Below are 18,513 nucleotides of genomic sequence, written 5' to 3'. Positions count from 1 at the left end.
AGAAAGAATTTCTGAAGTGATAAAAATAAACAAAGGCGCAAATTGGGAAATGCATAGTTGGGCTTCTAATGAACAAAAGGTTCTAAAAAATATAAACAAAAAAGAAGGAAATTCAGTTTTATTGGGAAATTTTGACGGAAAAACAGAACGCATTTTGGGTTTACAATGGTCAACTATTTCTGATACCTTGTTTTTTATATTAAGCGGAAAAAATATCTCTGCAGAATTCTCATCCGGTGCAAGGAAACCCACTAAAAGGAAATTTCTCAGCATAATTATGTCTATTTACGATCCATTAGGTTTTTTAGCTCCCTTTTCAATTCAATCGCGTATCTTAATGCGGAAAATTTGGCAAAGCGGAACGGAATGGGAAGATGAACTAAGAGAAAAAGAATTTATTCTTTGTAAACATTGGCTTAAAGATTTAGTTTCGATAGAGGCTTGCAAGATTCCGCGTTGTTATCAACTTCGGGGTCATTCCGTTAAATCAATATCTTTACATACTTTTTGCGATGCAAGCCAAGAAGCTTATGCCGCGGTATCATACTTTAGATTTTTGTTATCAAATGATGAAATTCACGTTTCTTTTTCAGTTTCAAAAAGTCGAGTGTCTCCTTTAAAACCGTCCACAATTCCACGTCTAGAACTTCAGGCTGCAGTTTTGGGAGTAAAAATCGCGGATTTAGTTGTAAAGGAGCATACTTTTAAAATTGATCAGCGCGTATTTTGGTCTGATTCAGAGACAGTCTTAAAATGGATTTTTTCCGAGCCTCTCTCTTTCAAATCCTTTGTCATGAATCGTTTGGGGGAAATTTCGGAAAAAAGAAAACCATCGGAATGGAAGTGGGTTTCCTCGCATAATAATCCCGCAGATGACGCGACCAGGCACGCTCCTGAAGCTATTTACAAAAATAGTAGATGGTTTCTAGGACCTGCGTTTCTTCGCGAAAACGAAAATTCATGGCCATTAAAAACCTTCGGAAAAAAGGTAAAATCAACCATCACGCAAGTGTTTTCAACAACAGAAGCTAATATTTTGGCTCCCTATCTTCCCGATAACGAAAGATTTTCGTCGTGGTATAAATTAATTCGTGCAACCTCATGCGTCTTAAAAGCTTCAGATATTTTTTTAAACACTATTTTAGAACAAAATACGAATTTATTAGAGATTGAACATCAAAATTACGCAGAAAAACTTTGGATCCAAGAAATTCAAATTTCGTCGTTCAGAAAAGAAATTTCAGCCCTTAAAAATTCGAAAGCGCTAGCGCGGGAGAGCCGAATTTTAATTTTAAGTCCTGTATTGGACAATCAAGGCCTTTTACGTGTAAGCGGTCGAGTCAAATCTATTCTTGGGAGTTCCGTAAAATTTCAACAATTTATTTTAGACGGAAGACATCCAGTCACGCGGCTTTTGATAAAACATTTTCACGAAAGATTTTTTCATTGGGGAACAGAAACAGTTTTAAATGAATTAAAACAGTTGTACTGGATATTGGGTGCACGCAGTGTATTAAAAAATATAGTACGCAATTGTGGAATTTATAAAATTTTACGAGCTTGGCCTCCCAATCCTATAATGGCAGATCTTCCGTCTTCACGTTTGGATTATGGTTACCGTCCTTTTACTTTCTGTGGAATCGACTACTTCGGTCCTATGTTAATTAAGATAGGTCGAAGACGAGAAAAACGCTGGGGTGTGATTTTTACATGTCTCTCTACAAGAGCGATTCAACTCGATCTAGCTCACAGTTTGACTACGGACTCAGCAATTGTGGCAGTTCAAAGATTAGCAGCTGAACACTGTTTTCCTCAGGTCATTCATTCCGATAACGGCACAAATTTTAAAGGAGCTAGTACTGAATTAAGAGAGGCCATCATGAATTTCAATAAAGAAGCTCAAGCAGGTTTTGCCTTAAAAAACAATTTTACCTGGAAATTTAATCCTCCTACAGCATCTCACATGGGGGGAGCATGGGAAAGAATGATTAGAATTGTCAGGGAAACTTTAGCAGTTATTTTAAAAGAAAGAGTCACAACTGAAGAAATCCTTAAAACCTTACTTGCCGAAGTTCAACATTCAATTAACTCAAGGCCTTTAACTCACGTTTCTGTCGATCCTTGTGATAAAGAAGCCCTTACGCCCAACGACTTTCTTTTTGGTGCATCTTCCGGTACATTACGTTTTCAGAAATTTGAATATCAAAATACTTGTCCTAGAAAACAATGGCGGTACACTCAATTCTTAGCGGATTGTTTTTGGCGTCGTTGGTTGCACGAATATTTGCCATCATTAATACCGAAAAAAAAGTGGTTAAGGACAGATTTTCACTTAAAAACTGGCGATCTAGTTTTAATTTTAGATAATCAAACACCACGAAATACTTGGAAAAAAGGCGTAATTGTAAAAACTTTCCTAGGAAAAGATAAGGAGGTGCGTGTGGCAGAAGTCAAAACTGCTAACGGACTTCTTACTCGACCAACGCGTAAACTGATTAAATTCGGTGAATCATTATAATGCGACATTTTGTTTGAGAGGGGAGAATGTTACCGACGTATATTTGTAAATATTACCTTCTTTCTTTGTTAACTCTGCACTGTTCGTTTTTCAATATTAAAACGTATTTATTTTGCCTTTTAATTGCTAGTGTTCTATTTTCACCGGTCAAAGGGCATACAGGACCTCGAGACCTAGGCTACGTGCACGAATACGGATGCCGTAGTTGGGGCCGTTTTACCTCTCTTCGGTGATTTGAATCACTATGAAGAGCCACGACATAATGATAGTCATTATGGGCGTTTTGCCATTTGAAAATAGAATAAGTAGTTGCATAGTTATGCCGTTGCCAGGCAACCTTTATTTTGTTATTTTTGTCGCATGACTTCAGATCACGACACAGAGCAGAGCGCTTTGGTTCTCCTGTTTTTCTGTGCTTTTGAAATCTTTTACTAAAACAAGAATATACTCTTTTGAAATTAAATCGACGTTTCCTTATTTTCAAAATCAAGAAACACGAAACAGTATTTTATGACTATTCTTGATAAATCATGCGAGCTCTTTCATATCGTACAGCAGAAGATTACTAACAAGTGAGAAAATAAAAAATTAATACTTCAAAATCGAATTTATGCTCCATGTTTTATTTTTCATCTGCTGTATATAGATATACCAATAGCATCTTCGTAAAATTTTTAATAAAAGTATTTCTTAAGCCGTGATGGCTTGCTTCCTCAAATTTGGATATGTTATTTTAATTGTAGCTTACAATTACATATTAGTTTTTTAAAAGAATTGTAAAAATATTTTCCAAGTTGTTGGTAAAAATGTACATGTCGCAACGACGTTCTAATAAGATTCTGTGTATAAGATACTAAGTTTGCTATTTTTTTTTCTCAAAAACTGTGACGCTACGGTTCCTGATGTTCCTGAGGTTCAATATGTTGGTAAAGTAATGAAAACAAACGCATTATAATTTTTCGAAGACTGTCGTAAGAAATTTGTTTTTCGCTCTAACCCCCTTAAGGCATTTTGAGCCACTTACGGCAGAATTACCCAGAAAGATTATGTCGATACATTCAAACGAGTGACCATTTCCGTTTTCTATTGGAGGATATAAATTATATTGTCAGTACGGACACAATTTCGAGTTCTATTTTTTTTTTTTTGATCTTACGAAAAAATGCTTTGGAAATAATAAAAATATCTTTTAGGGAGCAGGCAGAGCACCTGTATTGTTTTTCAAATTGTTCGGTGAAAAAGAAGTTTTCTGTAGGTGATTTTTTGAAAACGGCAACGATTTAGAAAAATCAATACTGAGCACTACAGTCGACACTTTTAAACAAGATTACTTACAAACAGACACATGCAGTAACTATAGTATCCACCACTTGCTAGTTTTTGAGAAAACGATAACTTGGGCATTCTATAATCCACTACAAAATTTGTAGAATCTCTGCTTACAGGTACAATAAAAAAAATGTTAAGAATGTCCCTTGAGTGAAAATAATATCATTCTCTGCTCAAATTGGCTAAACTTTCATTTTCATCTATAGATGAAAGAAACCAAGTTCAAGTAGCACTCCGGGAGTGCAGGCAGAAGTGAAAACTTGAACTTATGGCGCGTTGGGCACTTTTTTGGGTGAGCATTTTTAGGTGCGCTCGCGACATGAGAAATTGTACATAAAAAATCAAGGTTATCAAAGCAATGTGGGCACTTTTTGAATGGACATAAAGTATAACAATATAGAAACTATATTCGAAGGAAGTGGTTTTATTTAAATGAGCAAATATTAGTAAATAGTAAATACAAAATTTATCAATTTTTTTAACACAATACCATAACAGCAACACAAGTCAAATGAAATATTTAAATAAATAAATTTTCCGTTTCATATTCATTTTTGAAATAAATATAAAAAACTCTCAATCTCGTCTGTCGCGAGGGCACGAACGAATGCCCATGCAAAGACTGCGTATCAGCGTTGGTCTGAGCATTATTCCACGCTCACAGTTCATGCTTGATCGCACATAGCGCTACTGACTGGATCTCACCGAGAACTACTTCGCGCGAGAATTCGAATTTAAAATCGTATGATTTTTTCAACAGACAGTAGGCGTGGAAATTCAAATTCGAAGGAATTCTTGGTATACTATTTATGTATGTAATCATGTGGCGTCTCACATCTCTCGCGCTTCAGGCTCTACTCGCCAGGTGGCCAAGCCCCTGATATTCGCTCCCGTCAAGCGGCGAAATTCTCGCACGATTCATATATAAGCGCGATCGAATCACTCTAAGCCCACACCTCTTCTGTGTCTAAGGCAGGGAGCACGTCATCAGCCTTACTGATGAGTCCTGGCGTGCTCTCGGGACGAAACACCTTTTTTCTCTCTTATAGACGACCTCTTGATCTCTATAATCATACAACATTATCTAATATTTTTAGGCATTAATTAGCCAATACATATAAAGATTTCTTTCGAATTTGAATTTCTGCGCCTTACTGTCTGCTGAAAAAATTCATACGATTTTGAATTTGAATTCTCGCGCCAAGTAGTTCGCGGTGAGATTCAGGCAGAGCGCTTTGTGCGATCAAACATGAACTGTGATATGCTCAGACCAACGCTGCTGCGTATAGCAGCAGCGCTCTCGCATACCTATACACTCTGAGTATACATATAGGTATGTAATCTCGTCTGTCGCGAGAGCACGAACGAATGCCCATGCAAAGAGCGCGTACAGTATATATATATATATTATAAGAATACACGCGGAGTATATCTGTGTAAAATCTCGTCTGTCGCGAGAATGGCTGAAAATGCTCACCCACAAAAGTGCCCAACGCGCCATAAGAAGTTTTCACTTCAAAAATCAGTTGGAACTACTGAATGCCAGTCGGTAAAAATGTTTCTCAAAACGTCTGTTGCCATTACTGTCACAGACTGTAGCTGTAACTGTCTCTTCTGGTAGCTATTACCGCGCCTACAGGTAGTCATACTTACTACCTTTAGTCTGTTGATACTACCGCTCAACTATATATATTACAAACTAATTTGAAAAGGCCATTGAACAAAAGATAAGTTGATTCGAACAGTGCATTAATAAGGGGATTTAAAAAACTCTAACAGTGATTTGAACAATGGATGATTTTGTTAAACAAAAACTTAAACAGTGGAAATTTGATCAGTTCATCGAACGATTTAAATGTTAGTTTAACCTATAAATTCGATTTAATTAACTGTATATAAATAAGTATAAGAAAATTAACAAAAAGGTGACAAATAAATTGATATCAGTAGGCTAGCTTTATATGTAAAATATCAGTCAAAAAAGGAATCAAAGTTAAATGTGCAACTGCCGCAGTTAGTAAATTAACGTTGCCAAATGTTTTCAATTCTATATTCAATAGCTTAGTTGTATTGGGTGTCAATTAAGTCAGTTATGGTGGTAAAAATTATCAACCAATACACATAAGTCATTGAAAACAGATAGGATTATTTCTGGCGATTGATTGTACTGATGTAACCCATGCGTACAACTCAAAAGTTAAAATTTTTTTCTTCAAAATTTTGGCAGTTTTGCTCCAAACTTTGATTTTCTTTTTCCCTTGTATTCTACCGCTTGAACTGAGGTAATTAATCCAAAAACGTCCTTTGTCACTGCTTTATTAATTTAGTAACTAATTCAGATACTTTTAATGTTTTGGACTAGTTATTTTTTCATTGGATTCAAAGTGTTTAAAGGTTTCATTAAAGTAATGTAGCAGTAACAGAGGACTTTTTTTAAATTAATCAGGCCAATTTAATCTGTAGAATATAAGTCAAAAACGGAACCAAAGTTGAGAGCAGAAATGCCAAAGTTGTTAAATTAACGTTTCAAAACATTTTAAATTATCGGAGTCTCAGTTAACCATTGAAACCCATTGCCAAATGTTTTGAATTCTATTTTCAGTAGCTTAGTTGTATTGGGTGTCCGTTAAGTCAGCTGTGATGATAAAAATTGTCAACCAATACACATAAGTCATTGAAAACAGATAGGATTACTTCTGGCAATTGATTGTACTGATGTAACCCATGCGTACAACTCAAAAGTTAAAGCTTTTTTCTTCAAAATTTTGGCAGTTTTGCTCCAAACTTTGATTTTCTTTTTCCCTTGTATTCTACCGCTTGAACTGAGGTAATTAATCCAAAAATATCCAAAAATATCTAAACATAGGGAACTAAAATTAACGGCAGTTACAACAAACAACCGAAAAAATTTATTAAAAACAATATCACTCAAAAAACAACTACAACTAGCTTACTTGAAAGCAAGTAAGAAAAGTGAAAATGATGAAATAATATTTAACGATTCTGAAAGAATCGATGATTATACTCGAAGAAAGTATTTTCCAAATATTGATGTAAATAAGATTTTTCACACAAGTCACATTAAAATTCAAGAAAAAGAGTACAAAAATGGTATGGTCGTTGTTACCGAGCTGGGAGACGATGATTTATTAAGTTTTGGTGTAATTAAAGACATGTTTATCGTTTTACAAAATTTCTACATTATAATGGAGGCAATTCGTTGTTTACATTTCCATGAGCATTTTTTTGTATATGAAGTTGCAAAAATTGATCGCTGTATATTTAAACACATTAATGAATTGCCAAACATTCTTCCTTGCATTTTAATTAATTATAATAACTCTTTATATGTTGCAACTAAGTACAAATTGTAATTTAATAGAAATAAGTACATAATTACATGCTGTTACTCAATTTTCTACTTTATTTATTATCAATAAACTACTTTCGTCTAAGACTCATTTTTTAAATTTTTAATATTCCACAATTAAAATACTTGCCTGTATATATATATGTGTGTGTATGTGTGTGTGTGTTCAATAAACAACCATTCCATTATTTAACAAACTCATCATCAATACATTTTCATTTCGTAATAAAGGCACAAAAACTGTCTGTTACAACAACATACGTTGTGCTGTAGTAGCTACTATCGGCTGATCTGTTGCTACAACCGTCTACGATCTGTACTCCTAACGGCCACAGTAGTTACTACTTCTAGTCCATCAAATCTATCGTCTTTGGCAGTCGTTCCAACTGATTTTTTTTTTTTCAGTGATAGACTGCCATTGGCTCTAGAAGTATATATTCTGCGTCAAACTGGTAAATGACGAATAGTTAATTTGTTGTATAAGTTAGGAGTTTGTACCTCTTGCAATTAGCATTTCTTGAAATTAATTATTTTCTGAACCTAGAACCCGGTTTTGTCTGAAATTTTTTTCCCAGAATTTTTTGATGCTATTTTCATTACAAATATAATTTTTGAAGATGCAAAGAATTGAATTGTATCCCGTGGACACCAAAACGCTTTCTGTTGGTCAAGACCTTCATGACGTCACTAATACACAAACAGCCTTCCCTTGGCTGGGGAGGACACAAAATAGTGGTTTTTAAAGTAACTTTGTTCTATTTTCAGGACTTTTTTTAATTGTAAAGTGATAATGAGTTTAAAATATGTATCATGTGTAGATCACTTTTTTCAATAAGTTGGTGCAAAGTGTGAAAAAAAGAATAATACAGTTGCTTAACCTTATTTATACATACTAGTGGGGCTCCACCACCTGCACCAACCCCTTATCAATGAATTTTGATCCTTTACACAGATGAAATACACATAAGTACAATGGGGGTTAAAAAAATAACTTTTGAAAAACGAACTTGTTTTTTATATTGTTTTAATAACCCATCAAGGTTACTCAAAAAATAATTTTTCGTTGTTTTATTCTATAACATGGTTCGCATAAGTGAGCCATGTTTACGGGGCAAATTTTCAACGGTTTCTATAATTCTATGAGAAATTTAGGCACGTAGAGTTATATGATGTTATTAATAAAAAAATTAACGCACCAAGAACTTTATACTAACAAATAAGAATTTTCAACATTGTTTCGTAAGACTTACTATATATACTTACTATATTAGAGATCAATTGCCATGTACTTTTATGTATATTATTAATATGTATAAAGTGTATCTATGTGCCTCCTGGGCAAAGTGGAAAAATAGATAAACAAATTTTTAACTCTAAAAGACTTTTCCCTAGCATAATAAAAAAATTTATTTTAAAAAGCAAACTTTAAAAAAAAAAAGAAATACAAATGTTTCCTGACTGAGAAAGTAGGGCTTAAGGTCGTTATATACGGTCAAATTATAAAAAAAATTTAAAGCAGACAGTGGAAATGCATTGAAACACAAGAAAATCGTGTGGGAAGGCAGTGGCGGAGCAGTAGGGGGGCAAAAAAAATCGTGTGGAAGGACAGTGGTGGGGTGGTGGGGGGCAGTAGGGGTGGGTGATCGAACCAATATTTATTGGATTAAAATAACATAAACAAGTCGAGTTTTTCCTTTACTTGTGGGGGGGGGGTAAAAGGGCCCTTGTTTGAGGGGGCAGTGGAGGGACAGTGGGAAGTTATGTTTAATTACACACACAACTAACTATCTATATAGGGGTGTGTGTGTGTATACATACACAGAACAGCTCTTACCATGAACTTCGTATTTTAGACAAGTTTAATATTTTTGTGTACGTAAGTAACCTTCTTCCTTGACACATACATCGGCCGGACCTCGATTTGTTGCGCGTGAAATTTAAAAAAGTTTTGAGATAATTGTGAGCACCACTGTCCTGGAAATGCTGTAAGTATTACCTACTATACGTAATGATGGTGCTCCGCTTTAGTTCGTACGGTAATGCAGTTCTAACATGCCGGATTGGAAACGAAATCAAGCTGCTAAGCTTAATTATTAGGTCCAATACAGCAACCAATATTGGGTCAAGATTGGCAATGAAACGATGAGGGCCAGGGAGCGGCTTGGCCTGACTTGGCTTGACTACTCATAAGCCACTGCTAATTTTGGTTTGCACTTAAACTCAGCCTATACAACTATTTCATTTGAAAAAAAAAAAAAAAAAAAAAAAAAAACTGGCCAATTATTACATTTACTAAGTGTTATTAATAGTATTTAATTCATTATTGAGAGTTAGGTGACGGCTTGTTAATTATGTGAAAAATTCATGAATCTAATTTTCTTTTTCAAGTTTACTTCAATCTCTAATAAAAATTAAAGATACATACGTTTTTGGGTTAAGTAATTTTTATTCCTAAATTAAATTTATTATTTATTTTATGTTCCATTTACAATTGAACTGTCCAACATTATATTAACACGTGAATGACTACAATTTTATATTTAAGTGTTTGTTGAAGTATGGCAGAAAAAATTGAGGAAAACAGACTAAACCAACTCAGACGAGTATCTACTTGCAGAAAGAGAAAAAAATTTTTATTGGGCGTGAAAACCCAGAATGAAATAGTGGATAAAAAATCGAACGACAGTGAGATTTATGACATTTATTTAAGTTTAAGTTATGACAGTCTGACAGAATTAAATACATGCACTGAAATTATTTTTTGGTGAAAAAAATTGTATCGTTAGCAGTAAGAAAAGCTCCAATGGGGAGTGTAAAAGTGATGACTATAAAAAAAAGTCTTACACATGATTTGAGATAATAGGCTGTACATTGCAAGATTCTTCGTTATCATTTAGATTATTTATTAAAGATTTTTAAATTATATCACTGAGAATTACCATAATCTTCCAACTTTACTTCAAACTGATTTAAATTTGATCCAGTGATACGTCCGCTTAATCCATCTGATACAACTGAAAAATCAGAGTTTGTTCAGTTTGGAATTTCAAATAATTTGCAAAGATGTATTAACGTAGAAAATCATACAACCGAAATTTTGAGACTAAAATTTAACGTTTATGGGATACCTTTATTCCAGTCCAGTACAGTTAAATTTTGGCCTCTACTATGTAAAGTTTTTACAGAAAATCATTTGTACTCACCTTTTATAGTGGCAATACACTCATGTGTTGATAAGCCTAAATCTGTAGAGAAATATCTCAGTGATTATGTAACAGAACTGAACCATCTTCTTTCATAGAATTATTATAAACAATATTAATTTCTCTACAGAATAATGGCTTTTATTTGTGACCGACCTGTACGATCTTTTTTAAAAAACAATAATGGTCATGCGGGCTATAATGCTTGCAAAATATGCTCTGTTACTGGAGTGTTACACAATAATCGGGTGATTTTTCCATTAATAAATAAATCGCTCTTATTACAGAAGTATCCTTTTCATTACAATAGAAAATTACCCTTACTTGCTATACATCCTTCTATAGACATGGTGTTACATTTTTCTATATGTAGATTTCATAATTATACCAAGATTTTCTTGGAGTCATAAAAAGACTACTATGTGATTATTGGACGACTGCAAAAACTAAGCTAAATAAGGATCAAATATTAGGATTTTCACAAAAAATAGTAAACATAAATTAAGGTATACCCTGTGAATTTCAAAGAACGACTCTTTTGCTAGGGGATCTCAATAAATGGATAGCTACTGAATTTCGCTTTTTTTGTTTATACAGTGGACTACTAGTATTCAAAAATATATTGCCTGAAAAAAAATACAGTCATTTTATGTTATTTCACACTGCTTCCCGAATTTTTAGTAGTAAACAGTTATGTTTAAAATATGCTGACAAAGCTCAAATTTATCTGGAGAGTTTCTTCTTTTATCCAAAATATTCTATGACTTGCAGTCACAAACACTTAATACGCATTCTTGTATACATTTGAAAACGTCAAACATTTTTATTGTACTCTAATAATAAGTGATATAATAGCTTTTGACTTTGAAAACTATTTAGAAATAGACAAATACCCTAAACAGTGTAGAAAAAAGCCACTGGTTGAACTTTGCTAGCGTTTGGAAGAAAGTATTTTGTTTGGAGATACTGAAATGCTGGAAAACTGTAGTATAAAAATTGTAAGTAGCAAGATAGTTAAGGAAAAACTACATGTGCAAAGGTTAAAAATTACAAATTTTCAGTTGACTACCACATCTCCAAATAATATATATATAAAATTTAGTATTCTTGAATGACTATTCTATTTTAGAAATTATGAATATGTTTTCTTTGAATACATACATAAAGAATATGCATCAATAGTTTTTTCTCGTAAAAAAACTATTAAAAGTAGGAGCTGCTCACATTCATCCAATAGACTCAAAATCGTTGAACATTTTTGAAGTGAAACAAGAATAAAAATCAGAAATAATTAATTATCCACTAAATCCGCTAGTGTGCTATTCAAGGGCGAAATATTACATTTATTCAAGCTGTATACAGATGCAAATCAATATATTGTGATGCAATTGTTGCATTAACACGCACATGAGCCATTAATCTTAGTGATTAGTTTTTATCAAAACTTTTAAGGCACTTAAAAATTAAAAAAAATTTATTATAAATATAAGGCCATTTTAAAACTAAAACCTAGTATTTAGTCACAATGATGTAAATTTAATTATGAGTATACATGTCAGTGCATCAATTACGGAAAATTAATTTAATTCGTTAGCAGAAATAATAGTGCATGTTTTTAAAATAAACAATAACGTATTCAATCGTGGTTGTAGAATGTGCAGCTGAACAGAGTTTAAATCTTTTTTTTACTGTCTGTTTAACATTGCACATTAGAATACAAGGTAATTCGTTTTCATTATTCATGAGAACATTTACACGCATGTCTTTGTACTAAAAATGTTGATACAAAAAGTTTGTTTACATGTCACATTGCTTAGGTTATGTTTTTAGTATTTTTTCCACCTCAGTTATGAATTACCATTTGTAGGCGTCTCAGCAATTTGACGTAGTTTATATTGAAGATGGAAGGATGATGGATGTTGTTGTTGTAACGGTTAAAGTAGTTCTTTCATGAAATGATTATGAACAGAATGGCATGAAATCTTTAGGAATTATTTATAAAATTACAATACACTACCCCTCAAAATTTTAGAGTAGGCTGATGAATATAAATGCAAGAAAATGATAAATAAAAATTAAATTCTAAACATGTGCTCTTATGGCAACCATGCACTTTTTTACTGAAAGTTGTAGCCTAGTTATTTACTTACTGAACATAATTAAGTAAAAAGTGACAAAATAAAGCTTATGCAATTCTAAACACACTGCCATCTCAACATATATGTTCAATGCTTTGTCAGTCATACACGGAAAAAAGGAGTGTTAAAATTTTACTTGAATAAAAAAAAGGATATATAGCACAAGAAGATAAAATTGAACAATCAAATAAACTTACAGATATAGCTGGAAGCTTCGCATAAACTTACTTTTTTTTAATTATACAAGATTCGGATAAAAAGTCTAATTATAAAAGATACTAATGAATGGTAAAATTAATACACGTATTTAATTGTTATTATAATTTTTTACTTAATATTTTTGTAATTTTTTCTATATAATTATTCTTTCATTTTAACGATCGAAAAATTTCAAACAAACCATTTGCAAGTATTCCTATGTATGTTCATACATAGCATAAACAGCTGACAGTAGTAAAAGATCTGACCAATTGGTACATAAGAAAGATTTTGTCTCGCTCACGAGGAAAGAGAAGTATTGTTTTTCAGAAATCACGTAGCTGTAGGATATACTTTTTTTTCTGTCAACAAAAGGTATCAAAAATAAATTTAATTTTTAAATAACACGGAAGCTAGGACAATAAAACGTAACATGTAATGCCGTTTCGTCCAACAAATGACAATATCCAAGTAAGTTTGTTTCCAGTAATAGATTGTAAGCAGATAAGGGATTAGACACGTGTCATTAATACATCATTATTTTTCCTGCGATTAAGGAAAAATACTTACCTATTACTTTTTATTTTTGTCATTGCGCGGAAACGTGAAAAAAAACTGAGTCTTGTCTAAAAAATCGTAAAACATTATGAGTAAACTAATTACTCGATTGTTATTATTTCAGGGCACAGTAATAACGCAATACTTTCTTAATAGTTGCTGGATGAATCCAAAAGGAGATGGAGGTGGCTAATTAAGTCACCCAACATTCACTACCTTATAACTCTATGAATGGTTATTGTAAGTGTAACGTTACGAAAGATGAAACATGGGCAGAAATTAAGTTGGAAGTAAACCGATGTTTGCTAGACGATGATTAGTTAAGCATTTTAAATTTTCGTTCATTCGTTAGTTGCAATTTAGTAAACAATTTTTTTATAAATTGCATTGTCATTTTTTAATGCAGCAAGGAGAAGCAAAGGTCATATTATATACTATCGGCTACGTAAATGGTACCATACCATACAAAGAAAAATTCATAATTCAACCTGGCTCAGAGATTTACTGTCACCGAAGAATAACGATATTTTAGAGCACTTTGGCTTTCTCCGTAATTTTGTTCATCGCCGGTATGGATGGGGTAATATTCCATAGGATGTTGTGATTAAGGTTGGTGTTTAACGAATAATAGTTGGAGCGTTATTAGTTTCAAACCCATGAAACTTCCCCACATTGAACACATGGTACATCTACCATCAAGTACTGGTTAGCAAAAGAACAGTGAAAGCTTTAGTCGAGTATCTTTTTACACTGATCCTGGTATCAGGGCTATTTGGTTCAGTCAGTGGTGTAACAATTTTATTACGGAAGCCACTTACATACCTTTATCCCTGGGTGCTGGAGATCTCTGCTAGGAATGTCCTCTGGTGCTCTAATGCAGTGCTGCTGGTATAATCAATCGTTATAGAATGAAAACGCAGTATTTTTTATCAACTTAATGTGTGCGAAGCTTCCAGCTATATCTGTAAGATTATTTGATTTCCTAACTTTGTCTTCATTTTTACGTATCTGACATTGTTTCAAAGTTCACTGGGTTGACCATAATCTGCTCACACTCATACGTTCAATTGCACTCTGTTATTAGCTAGAGCAATCCATAATTCACGACATTTGTTAATCTCCTCGTGGAAAAGTACTTTTACCGCCCTCGGGTGGTTTTGGGAGGCTGGTACTTCCTCGGGCAAAAAAGCAGTTTTCCGATACTCGTTCGAAAAGTCTCCTTTACGAACCTCGTTACGGACCTCGCCTTCGGCTCGGGGTGCAAACTTCTCGGTTCGCAAACAAAGACTTTTCAAACTCGTAGGAAAACTACTATTTTCACCCTTGGTCCAAAAGTGTTGTAAGGGTGCAAAGTATATTCACTGGCTCAAAGTACGAATCGAAAATAAAAATGACGTTTCGACCTTGGGCATAAACATACGAAGAACCCTGTTATGGATTTTTTTATTTTGTTCCTATAGTACAAAAACTACTATTTCTTATCATGAGCACAAAGTGCAACTGTGGATTTGTGCCCTTGGGCCACGCTTTGCACCCTTGTTATCACTTTGAGCCGATTGGCAAAAAAGTACTTTGGGCCCGGATTCATTGAGCGCAAAGTGTGCTCACAGACGCAAAATTGTACTGTCACCCTCGGTAGCAAAAGTAATATACGCAACTTGGGCACGCACATATAACAACTGCGCCCTTAGGACACTTATGTTTGTATTTTATGCCTTAGTAAGGTAATGTACTGTTCCTTACCATGAGCGCAGTCCTTATGCCATTTTCTTTTAATAATGAGTTATATCACATAAAATCTTATACTTTGCTTAAAAGATTTAACAGATAAATTTTTTTTCCTATTTTTAACTTTTTTTGTTTCATTATTTGCCATATTTAATGCATTAGAATTAGTTTAAAAGTAAATTTTATACACAATTAAGTAAGGTTCATATTAGACTCTTGGAAATTGACAGTTTTTATTAGTTTTTATCGGTTCCTTTTAATAGGGACTCTATTTACATATAAGCGTTATATCGATTTTCTTAGAAATAAAATATTAAAGACTACAGAAATAATATAAATCAAAAAGCAGTAAAGGAGCTACTATAAAATGTGTCTTTTACTTCTTATTTGGTAGATCTGTGTTTTTAGGGAGCTGTAAAAAAAAATTTTTTTGATTGCAAGTATCCTGAAAAATCGAGGACGCAGTAGTATTATATGTTAAACTTATGAAGTTATTTGGGTACTTAGTAATATAAACTGAAGATAGTTAATGATACCATCAACAGAACTATATTCTAAGCTCTTTTAGTTGACAACTTATCGTATCTAGCAGTGTATTTATAAGAAGCTTCATTCAGGCATATACATTTTCCTGATTAAATTTTTATTTATGGTGAAAATACATTTCGATGCTCATATTACCATCCCTTATCACTTTTTAACTCATTTTTTAAAATATTTATGTACTATATTATTTAAAAAACTTATACAAAGTCTCTTTTGCAAACTACCAGTTTTTCAAATAAAATATATTCAACCACCTTATTTAAATGAAACGAGCAAATCGTACAACCTTAAAATTTTACAACATTAATAAAAAAGAAGTTGTAAGGGTTAACCTTCAATTAGATGAACCACTTGAGACCTACGATTGCACTTTCTTAGTAAAATATTTCATAACAAGTACAAATGTTGGCCTGTCTTTAGCTGTGTAACTGATACGTGGGTTTATTAATTCCTGTAACGATTTTCCAATGCAGAGACATTTAGCTCTAACGTTTGAACCTTCAAACAGATCTCCGTGATTAATTAGAGAAATTTTTTAAATTCAATATAGCAAAAAGTTTGCTGAACTGGTTCACTCAAAAACATTTCTTTACTGATTTGGAGCTGATTTTTCTCGCAACAGAAGTTCAGGTATCGTGTACATGGGCGTTTTCCTAAAATAGTTTCCTACATTACAATCAAAAGCTGCTAGAATGCCTTTTGTTCAACTAAGTCCTAAATCATAAAACTTCAGTTTCATCATTTAGTATCTTACTAAATGTTGTTGAGCTCAATATTTCCATGTACTGTTCCTACAAATAGATTGAGTAAGTATGCACCAGCTTTGCATAACTGTTCGCAAAAATATCTCGTGTTCTCTGAGCTTAGTTATGCACAGGTTTATAAAATTTATCAAACAAAATCTATCTTAAATTAATGCTTTCAAATAATTTTATAACAATATAACAGTGGACTGAATCAGATCACACCCCCATGATCATGATAATGTAATGTTTTCATACCGGATACGATGTACCACTTCCTTTTTTGGACACTCCGTAGCCTCCAGTTCCTATCAACTAATGTGAAAATTGTATATCATCCTTTTTAGTAGCGCACAGTGATGAACTTAAAATTTAAAACGGTGGTTGTCTTGAACTATTTTCTTGTACATTTTTGTTAGAAAAATCTTTGAGAGCGCTATGATTAGGCTGAACTAGATGTGTAGTTTGCATACTCACATAAGCACTCAAAAAGTATATCAACTACTTGTGCAGGTTTCTTGGCAACCTGTTGATTATGTTGGATTAGAATCATATTTTTAACATTCTTGTAGGCAACTTCAACGATTTCGAATCTACATAACTTATTTTGTCATCTTTTGATCTCAAATCTACAACATAACTCTCTTTCAGATCTTATTCTCGATCTTTGAAGGCATCACTGAAGTTACCAATGCTCAGTATGTACAAGCGAATCTGGCTATTGGATTCTTTATAATTTTGCAGAAACTCCAAAAATCTATATTATAAGTACTACTTGTTACAAAATTGATAAATATTTTTTCTGGCCTACTCAGTAATGAACTGTGTTGTTTTTCAAATACGAGTACCCTGCATTCCCATGATTTTTCTTACAGTTTTGATACTCATATTTTTCATGTCTGTAAAGAAGCACTGAGCCTTTACATTCAGTTTTACTACTTTTGATCCACCTAGTAACTTTTTGACCCAATGATACACAACATCACCTACATTACTGTTCAACCAACCCATATGATATCCTTGTCAATTTGTGACTGTACTTAGATCTAGAATAACATTAATCCAATTATTCAAAAATGTTATGTACTTTTTTAGTACTTTGACTTGCAGCATATTATCTTTATTACCTTGCTTTCCATTGTATTATCCTCAAATTACTTTTTCAACTGAATTGTGACATAATATTTTTAAAATCATCTCTTTGTTAGCTAATTTTTGTTACTGCAATATACACAGATATATCCACACATGCAATGTGCAAAAACCACAAAAAAATGATTAAATTACTGATACTTCCGATCTTCAACAAAAAACTTTGTATTTGGCTACTAAATCCAAAATAGGAAAATGTTCGTTTGCCAAGTTTACGCCATAAATTTAGTCGTCACATAAATTGTGTAACTGAATTCAATGAAAGATTTGAAAAAATATGACTTGATAGTCTTCAATCTTAGCTTGATGTATTTGACAAGGTAACTAAAATTAATTTTCATCAGTATAAACTTTGACGAAAGCAGTGGCCATGTTAATACTATTAATACATATACACTCGTAAACTTACGCAATACCTTTAAGATTCAGGGTTATGTTTGCATGGTACAATATCGATACTTTGAAAAAATTATTGAAAATGTCTATGTTATAGCACCTATGTTATAAATATCAGCGTAGGTCGATGCAATTGTAATTTGGTACTACTTTTGGCGGAACCCAAGAACTCTTGTTGTGTTGAAAATACATCGTTGTTGAACTGAATTACTTTAACTTAATCCAACCTACAAAATTTTGCATTAGTTTGTAATACTTTTTTATCAGAAGCCTGAAAATCAGCTGCATCAACCCATAAATCAGAAAAGTTGTCACTATTGTATTCGTGAAAACTATCAACATGTCTGAAATATTTCAAATACGATATAACGGATGCTGTTATTTACGAGTACAAAGCACATAGTCAAATACTTTAACTATATTTTTGCCCTGTCAGTACCAACTTTTAATTGGATCAAAGCCCACTGTTTTCTATTGAATCCAAAGTTGGTATTGTTTTGAGGTTGTGTGCTGGAATTGCACAAAAATTCTGAAAATATCTTTTCGTTCACTATGCACCTAAATTATGTAACTCCCTTCTCCATCAAAATGTTCTGTAGTATAAGGTTTTGCTTGCTTTAGTTGATTTTCATCA

The 18,513-nt window shown here is 32.9% G+C and overlaps 1 protein-coding gene across 1 annotated transcript in view; it reads right to left on the bottom strand.

The window, feature by feature from the left end:
* Nucleotides 1-18,513, bottom strand: part of SIFR (SIFamide receptor) — a 168,757-nt gene that overhangs the window by 31,629 nt on the left and 118,615 nt on the right. The window lies entirely within an intron of this gene.

The sequence above is a fragment of the Copidosoma floridanum genome, unplaced genomic scaffold, assembly GCF_036245765.1.
Source record: "Copidosoma floridanum isolate Cflo_tuat_1 unplaced genomic scaffold, Cflo_Japanese_pri ptg000021l, whole genome shotgun sequence".
Lineage (NCBI taxonomy): Eukaryota > Metazoa > Arthropoda > Insecta > Hymenoptera > Encyrtidae > Copidosoma > Copidosoma floridanum.
The sequence above is the reverse complement of the archived record's forward strand: the minus strand, read 5'-3'. Positions and strand labels throughout refer to the sequence as shown.